Source organism: Aulonocara stuartgranti (assembly GCF_965226115.1).
Source record: "Aulonocara stuartgranti genome assembly, chromosome: 22".
In the NCBI taxonomy this organism is placed as follows: Eukaryota; Metazoa; Chordata; class Actinopteri; order Cichliformes; family Cichlidae; genus Aulonocara; species Aulonocara stuartgranti.
The window spans coordinates 2,904,044-2,911,692 of NC_138957.1; the positions used below are offsets into that span (position 1 = coordinate 2,904,044).

General features: G+C 40.2%; 1 long non-coding RNA gene across 2 annotated transcripts; it reads right to left on the reverse strand.

The window, feature by feature from the left end:
* Positions 1–241: 241 nt before the first annotated feature.
* LOC309698030 lies at positions 242–3,501 on the reverse strand. 2 transcript variants are annotated; one of them, XR_014273985.1, is made up of 5 exons: positions 3,477–3,498; positions 2,739–3,355; positions 2,228–2,380; positions 1,773–1,863; positions 242–1,163 (listed from the first exon to the last, which is right to left on the reverse strand). It is a non-coding gene; the product is annotated as an uncharacterized lncRNA (long non-coding RNA). The 2 variants fall into 2 exon arrangements; XR_014273984.1 differs by having other exon boundaries at positions 2,739–3,501.
* Positions 3,502–7,649: the final 4,148 nt, after the last annotated feature.

The window sequence follows — 7,649 nt, forward strand, 5'->3', positions numbered from 1 at the left end:
ATTCTAGTATCAAATACACAATTTTCAAATGGAGGCCTTATAACAGATTGTATTGTTCTCTTCCAAGATGGTTGCTGGCATCCACCAGTAACCTTTCAAAACAACATGTCTAATTTCACTGCAGTAGGTAAAGAATTAAACTGACATTACTCCTCTACTGAATCTATATAAATCAACAGTTAAATAATGTCAGTTCTTCCGTGTTCTCTGGAATCAATCAATCAATGTTGGGAAAGAACAATACAAAACATTCTATTTAAGGCCTCTGACATCAAGATTCAGTTAAACAACAATTATAACTAAACAATTTGAGGTAATGTTAGTTTCCATTAACATTAAATTAGGTTACTGAATTGGCAAACACCTTCCTATTAACACTACCCATTTTACCCCAATAACTAAAGAAATTAGCACTTGCAGGTCAAAAACTTTATTCAAGAGACGCAAAAATAACATTGATACAGTGACTGTCAAAAATTACAGCACTGATCATACTGTGACATCTTGGTTCAAAACAGCACACTTAGAAATATTCAACGTTCTTTACTTCAACTGAATGAAACTGAAAATACCATTTCACACGACCCATATGGGATATTTAGACTGTATAACTGTTCATGCTACATCTCTTCACTAGTAAAAGAAAGAAAAAATACAAAGAGAAATTTAAAAATGCTGCCAAACAGACAGAGAACTTGTACAGAGCAAAAGGAAAAACAAACGACAACAAAAAACAGCTCGTCCTCATGGCAGTTGCAGAGTATATAAAAATGAACCCTGCGATCCGTTCCTGGAATTGAGCTTCAAAAATGCAGCAGAACAAGTGTGAGATTTAAATGTCCTCTCACCTAGAGCTGGTCACCTCACATGCATAACAGTGAGCTTCGTTGCAGGAGCAGTTTTGTCTTAGTTGTGAGCTTTTCTTGAGAGCTGAGTTGCATCCAACTCCATTACCACCCATTGAATCACCTCAAAAGTGTAGCAGAGTTGTGATGGGTAACTCATGTTGAAGGAATAAAAAAGGTCCAAACAGCATGGCTACTGCAAAGGTCACGTTATCCAGATCTTGAAGAACAACATCAGAAAAGTCATTGCCTGGCGCATCTCTGGAGACAGATGTTCATTGTGGTTTTCTCAATCTGTGCAGTGGCCTCAGTCAAGTCCTGGTTAAACACAAAACATTTCTTTAAGATTCCTTTTTAAACTCATCTCTTTTGAATCTACCAGTTCTAATGTTAGAGTAATTTAAACCAATGCAAGCAACATAGTAAATAGCTATAGCCAAAGAGTGGCCTGCCATGCTGCCATTCATGGTCTAACAGAGTTTCTAAGAGAGGGTGAAAAACATAATAATTTCAAATGCTTTACATTAGTTTTTGTTAGAAAGACACCGGCCCATCAGAAATCCAGGCTATGTCACTCAGAAGATGTTAGAATTTAGACTTTCAGCCCCACAATTTGGTTAGCTGTTGGTCAGTTGGTCTTTTTTTTTTTTTTTTTTTCCCCAAACAAAAGCTAATGTAAATACTGGTGGGATTTTCCTTTGTTCATTAGAATGACAAATTTAAAGTTTTTTCACACTGATGTGACCCCTAATACAGGGGTGGGGGTGGGGCCTCAAGGGCCGGCGGCCGAGTTCACTACCAGGCCTCATGTGAACTTCAAATTATTAAAGAGGACTACTGGTCCTAACCAGTCCAATGAGGATCAAGTGGATAACTAAATGCATTTTTAAAGGTTGCAAATCCACAATCTACTCATAAAACACTCACCATGAACTCCTGCACCAAGATGTTGCAATTGTCTTTCACACAGATGCGGAGCACTTTGATGAGGGACTCCGAGCATTAATGTCATCCTTGACTATTATAACAAAGAAAACAGAGATTTGTGAACTTTTCAGTAGCACAGAAGAAAATGATCCCAGACAAAAACTCTTGACTTTTTAAACCAGTCAACATGCAACACCAGCATCTACAAAGCAATATCAAAAGTTCCTGTTTGACATCAACTTTATGGATATATAGTTTCCAGAACATTTATTTTTAAAAAAAGATAAATTTTTCTCAGTGGGCCAGTAAATGCATGACGAAAATTATGGCATCCTTTTAGTGGAATCATTACTCACAGGTAATAGTTGACTGTTTCAATGGATGTAGCATAAAAATTTTACTGACCTAATGCAATACATATACACTTTGTAGTTAAAGAATTTTAAAGTTCTTACTGTCATAATGGCAGCTACATCCTTTAGCTTTGTGCCCTGTTCCCCCGATCACTTTGCAAACACTTTCAGCAGACTGTCAGAGAGAAACTCAGCTCCGTCAGAAACCTTGACTGTAAAGGCATGGTTGGGATGCACTGGAATGCTGCATTTTATCTGAAATGACATAAAATTATTTTGAAATAACAGCAGGCACTGTGCTTGGTTAATCAGTAATGTTTTGTTGAATAAAAACTGTGTTTCCAGATCTTATGGGATTAAAAAAAATCCAAAGATGTTTGTTTCTGATTTGCAACCCAACAACCCACAAGTTACAACCTCATTTCAGTTCAAGTGTGCATTAATGCGAGTCCAGTAATCACCTTTCTGGCAATACATACAGGTATAAGTTAAACCTATGGCAGATTTTGGATTTCTCAGTTGTATTAATAGGGTGAGTATGCATGCACCTAATAATTATAAAAAACCCATTATAATTAAGTTACAGAAACGAAAATAGAATATACTTTCTTACCATAACACCTTGAACCCACAATCCATCAGCTGACTCCTGGTGAAATGCAGAATAGAGGTCGTCTCTCAATGTGCAGCAAAAAAAAACAAAAACAAAAACAAAAGGACAGCAGGTGAGGGCAGGAGGGGTAGGGATGTAAGCTAGCATAATGCCGCTGATGATATTAGCTAAAGCTGTTCAATGTCCAAAATCTCACTAACACCACGGTGCAGTAAATACACAATGTAACTGAAGAGTCAGTTGGCAAATCTATTCACACAGAAAACCAAATTATGTTATGAGTGCCTCGTAATTAGGTTTAATGTGATATTACGGCTCTTGTGCCAAAGACAAATTCAAATGAAAAAGCGCCAATTCTTTGACAACAGATAAAACAGCAAATAAGCTAACGGCTCTTTTTTAGCATGTTACATGGCGACACTCTAGACGTTTAACTACATTTGGCTGAAATATGGTAAATATTAATTCAAAAAATCAAGACATACCAAAAACGCAGAGTTGGCTGCTCGACTTGACTGAGATGGATGCCTTTTTTAAACCACGATCCAAAGCCCGCGAGATGAAATCACGCGTGGTTTCACGAGATTTAACGTTGCTATCTTATTGACTTACTTCACCTGAACATGATATGAACAATTTAATACACCCTTTCTGCATATCATGTAGTTTTTACACTATATAGTTACATTTAACTTTAAAACATGAGGCAATTGTGTTAAATACATGCAAGATGCTTACATAAATCCAAGAGATGGCCAGTCCCTTTTTTTCAGTGTAATATGCTTAATTGGTAGTAGGCTTTCGAGCCTATACAGCTTGGAGTAAGACAACATGCATGAAGAGGATGATGTGGACAAAATACTCATTTGCCTAATAATTCTGCACTCCCTGTAGAAATCTCTGCTTTAAAATCAAGAAAAGTCGTTTTTATACAAGCTGAGTTGATTTTAAATTGATCTCCTCAGGTTTATTTTGGTTTTTCAGCTTAATGGTGGCCTCCTTCATTTCCACTGACATCTTTTTGGTCCTCATAGTGAGAGTTCAATTGTATCAAGAGAGGTGGGATAGCGAGAGATTGAAGTCCTGCAAGGACTTATGATGAAGGAGAAATTAATTTGAAAATTATTAATGAAAATTATTCTAGTGTCTGGAGTTTGTGAGCATAGACATGATCAAGTTTGAACCTAAATGTGTCGCCAACTGATCATTATACATCATTCTGAATGGAATGGTATTAAGTGTGTTGTAGTTGTTAAACACAGAATTAATCATAATTTATATGTCGTTTTGCTGATAGGTAAATATGCTTAATTGCTTAATACTGATTAGAATATATTCAGGTAAAAGTTTAACCAATATAACAAATTAGAAAATGTAATCTATGAAATGGTTCTAAAGATAAGCCTCTCACTGAAGAGTCTGTGTTCAGATGTCCTTGGAGGCTGCATGTGTGTGAGAAGGATGGGGGGAGCAAATAAGAGCGATACTAAGGAGCCACTAAGCTAAAAGAATGTCTAACATGTATGACTTAATAAACAATTGACAAACATATTGTTTTTGAAGAGAAAAAAATGAAAGAATGTGTATTTGAATTCCTCACAAGTAGATTGTGCTAAAATGAACGCTCATGTGAGAATGAGCTAATGATAAATCTATTCGAAGTAAAATGGGATAAACTCAATGAAACATGAAGTGAAGTATTCATAAGTAACTGAATGTTCATATGTTATTGACTTTCTATCTTTAGAATAAGATAAAAAAGAAGAGAATGTAATGAAGTGAATTTAAAGTTTAAAGTAAAGTCTGTTTGTCAGGATTCCTGGGTAATTGACCCAGCGTTTTCAGTTCATGTTCTGTTTTTTCCACTTGTACCATTTCCTGTTTCATTATATTCAGCTGTGTATTCGCCTGTGTCCAATTATTGTCATCATCCACTCTGTGTATTGAAGTTCCTAGGTTTTACAAGTTCTCTGTCCTGTCATTGTCGCTGTTAGGTTGTCCTATATTCAGTTCCATCAGTTCCGTCAGTCAGTCAGTCATTCATTCAGTCTTCCAGCCATTCAGCCAGCCATTTCCTGCGTCTGTTCTGTTTGTTCACTCCGTCTACAATAAACACCAACCTTCACTAGTGGTGTGCGATGGGTGATCCGATACCAAGTAAATACGGGCCAGTATCCCCGATACCAATACCGTTACCGATACTTTTCAATAAATAAGGTGGATGCCTCAATTGGATGGATGCCTGAATTGCTAAATCGCAATAAATTTTCTTGACCTTAAGTGTTTTTTGTGATTTTTCCTTTTGTATTTTTGTATTGTATTGTAATTACTTAAAACCCAGGATATAATTAGGAGAAATAATTTATTTATAATTAAATAAAAATGTTTTATTATTGTGGCCAGCCATGGTCTGCGATGCTGCTGCAGATGAGATGGACTCACCTTCACAGCAACCAGGTGATCACTGTAAGGGTGGACAGCGCGCGGCTCGGGGTAAGCCGGAGGCTGGAGCGCCAGCGGGACCTGCGCCAGGTGCGCAGGGGTCCTGCCTGAGGGCGGCATGCTGTCCGCTTCGGCATGCAGGCTGCATGGTCCTGCGGGCAACCGCCAGAGTGGACACTTCCCCGTCGTTGGGCCGGAGCATGGGGAGCCGATGGTCCGGGCCGATTCCCTCCCCTACTTGCGGGGTGGGGTGAAGCGGGCGATGGGGGTATGTGGCAGGGCGTGTTCTGTGATGCCGCTGCTGGTTTGGTGGTGGTGATGTGTACGGCTGCCAGCGGGAGAGCTGCAGCCATTGAATGTACTGTTATTGTAAGAATAAATAAGATAAGTCCCACACGTGCGAAATTTGTTTTGTCACAGCAGGAAGTGGACAGTGCAAAGGTTATGAAGCAAAAGTTAGAATACAATAAGAATAAATACAGTACACAACTGTACAGAATAGAATAAAATAAAATACTATATACAGTAGAATAAAATAGAATAAAATATACAATAAGATAAAAATAGAATATAAATGCTATATATATATATATATGATGCGGCGAAGCATGAAAATGCCATCGGGTCTGCCGTGGTGGCGATCTTTCTTTTTTTTTTTGTTAATCTAAGATAAGATAGAACTTTATTAATCCCTCGGGTGGGTTCCTCTGGGAAATTCGACTTCCAAAAAGCACAGCAACGACCGAAGTTACAGTTACAGAATTGTTATATATATATATATATATATATATATATATATATATATATATATATATATACACACACACACACACACACACACACACACATATATAAATACAGAGACAAATATAAATAAAATATACAAAGGGGATAAATAGAATAAATAGGAATAAAAAATAAAATACAAGTGAATTGCACATTTCAAGTATTGAGTCTATTGCACTGTTGACTATTTACAAAAAGTATTGCACAAGGTATTGTACAGTGAGGTGAAGAGGCACTACAGCTTAGTTGTTCCCCCCTCCTTTGTCCTCCTGTTTCCCCTCCCTCTCCCCTCCAGAGAGGAGTTAAACAGTTTGATGGCGTGTGGGACAAAGGAGTTTTTAAGTCTGTTAGTTCTTGTCTTGGGGAGAAGCAACCTGTCACTGAACAGACTCTTCTGATTGTTTATGGCCGTGTGCAGAGGATGCCCAGCATTGTTCATAATGTCCATCAGTTTCTTTAATGTCCTTTTCTCTGCCACTGTCACCAGAGTGTCCAGCTTCATGCCGACCACAGAGCTAGCCTTCCTGATCAGTTTCTCCAGCCTGGATGAGTCCCTCTTTGCTGTGCTGCTCCCCCAGCACACCACAGCATAGAAAAGTACTCCAGCAACCACTGACTGGTAAAACATCCTCAGGAGCTTCCTGCAGATGTTAAAAGACCTCAGCCTCCTGAGGAAGTACAGTCGGCTTTGGGCTTTTTTATACAGGTGCTCTGTGTTGCATGACCAGTCCAGTTTATTGTCCACCCACAGCCCGAGGTACTTGTACTTGTTGACCACCTCCACCTCCTCCCCCTCTATCTGAACCGGCAGTGGACCTTCTCTGGACCTCCCGAAGTCCACAACCAGTTCCTTAGTCTTTGAGGTGTTGAGTTGCAGGTGGTTTGTGTGACTCCATGCGACAAAGTTCCTCACCAGACTTCTGTACTCCTCTTCCTGATCATCCCAGATACACCCCATGATGGCCGTGTCATCTGCAAACTTCTGAATATGGCATAATTCAGAGTTGTAGCAGAAGTCAGAGGTGTACAGGGTGAAGAGAAGAGGGGACAGCACAGTTCCCTGTGGTGCTCCTGTGCTGCTGACCACAGTGTCAGACGTGATGTCCTTCAGCCTGACGTACTGTGGTCTGTCGGTGAGGTAGTCGGAGATCCAAGCGACCAGGCAGGGGTCCACCTCCATCCTGTTCAGTTTTTCCTGAAGCATACAGGGCCGGATGGTATTAAAGGCACTGGAAAAGTCAAGAAACAGTATCCTGACCGTGCCTTTCCCCCCATCCAGGTGTGAGTGGGCTCTGTGTAGGAGGTACAGGATGGCATCCTCCACTCCGACACCCGCCTTGTATGCAAACTGTAGTGGGTCCTGGGCATGTTGTACCTGTGGTCGGAGGAGGTTGAGGAAGAGCCGCTCTAGAGTCTTCATAAGATGTGACGTCAGTGCCACCGGTCGGAAGTCATTCAGCTCATTGGGCTGGTTCTTTTTGGGGACCGGGACGATGCAGGATGTCTTCCATAGGGCGGGCACTCTCCCCAGTCGCAGACTGAGGTTGAAGACTCGTTGTAGCGGCTCCCCAAGTTCAGCAGCACACGCCTTTAGCATCCTAGGACACACCTTGTCTGGGCCTGCTGCCTTTCTGGGGCGAAGCTTCCTCAGTTGCCTCCTGACCTGATCCACTGTGACACTGG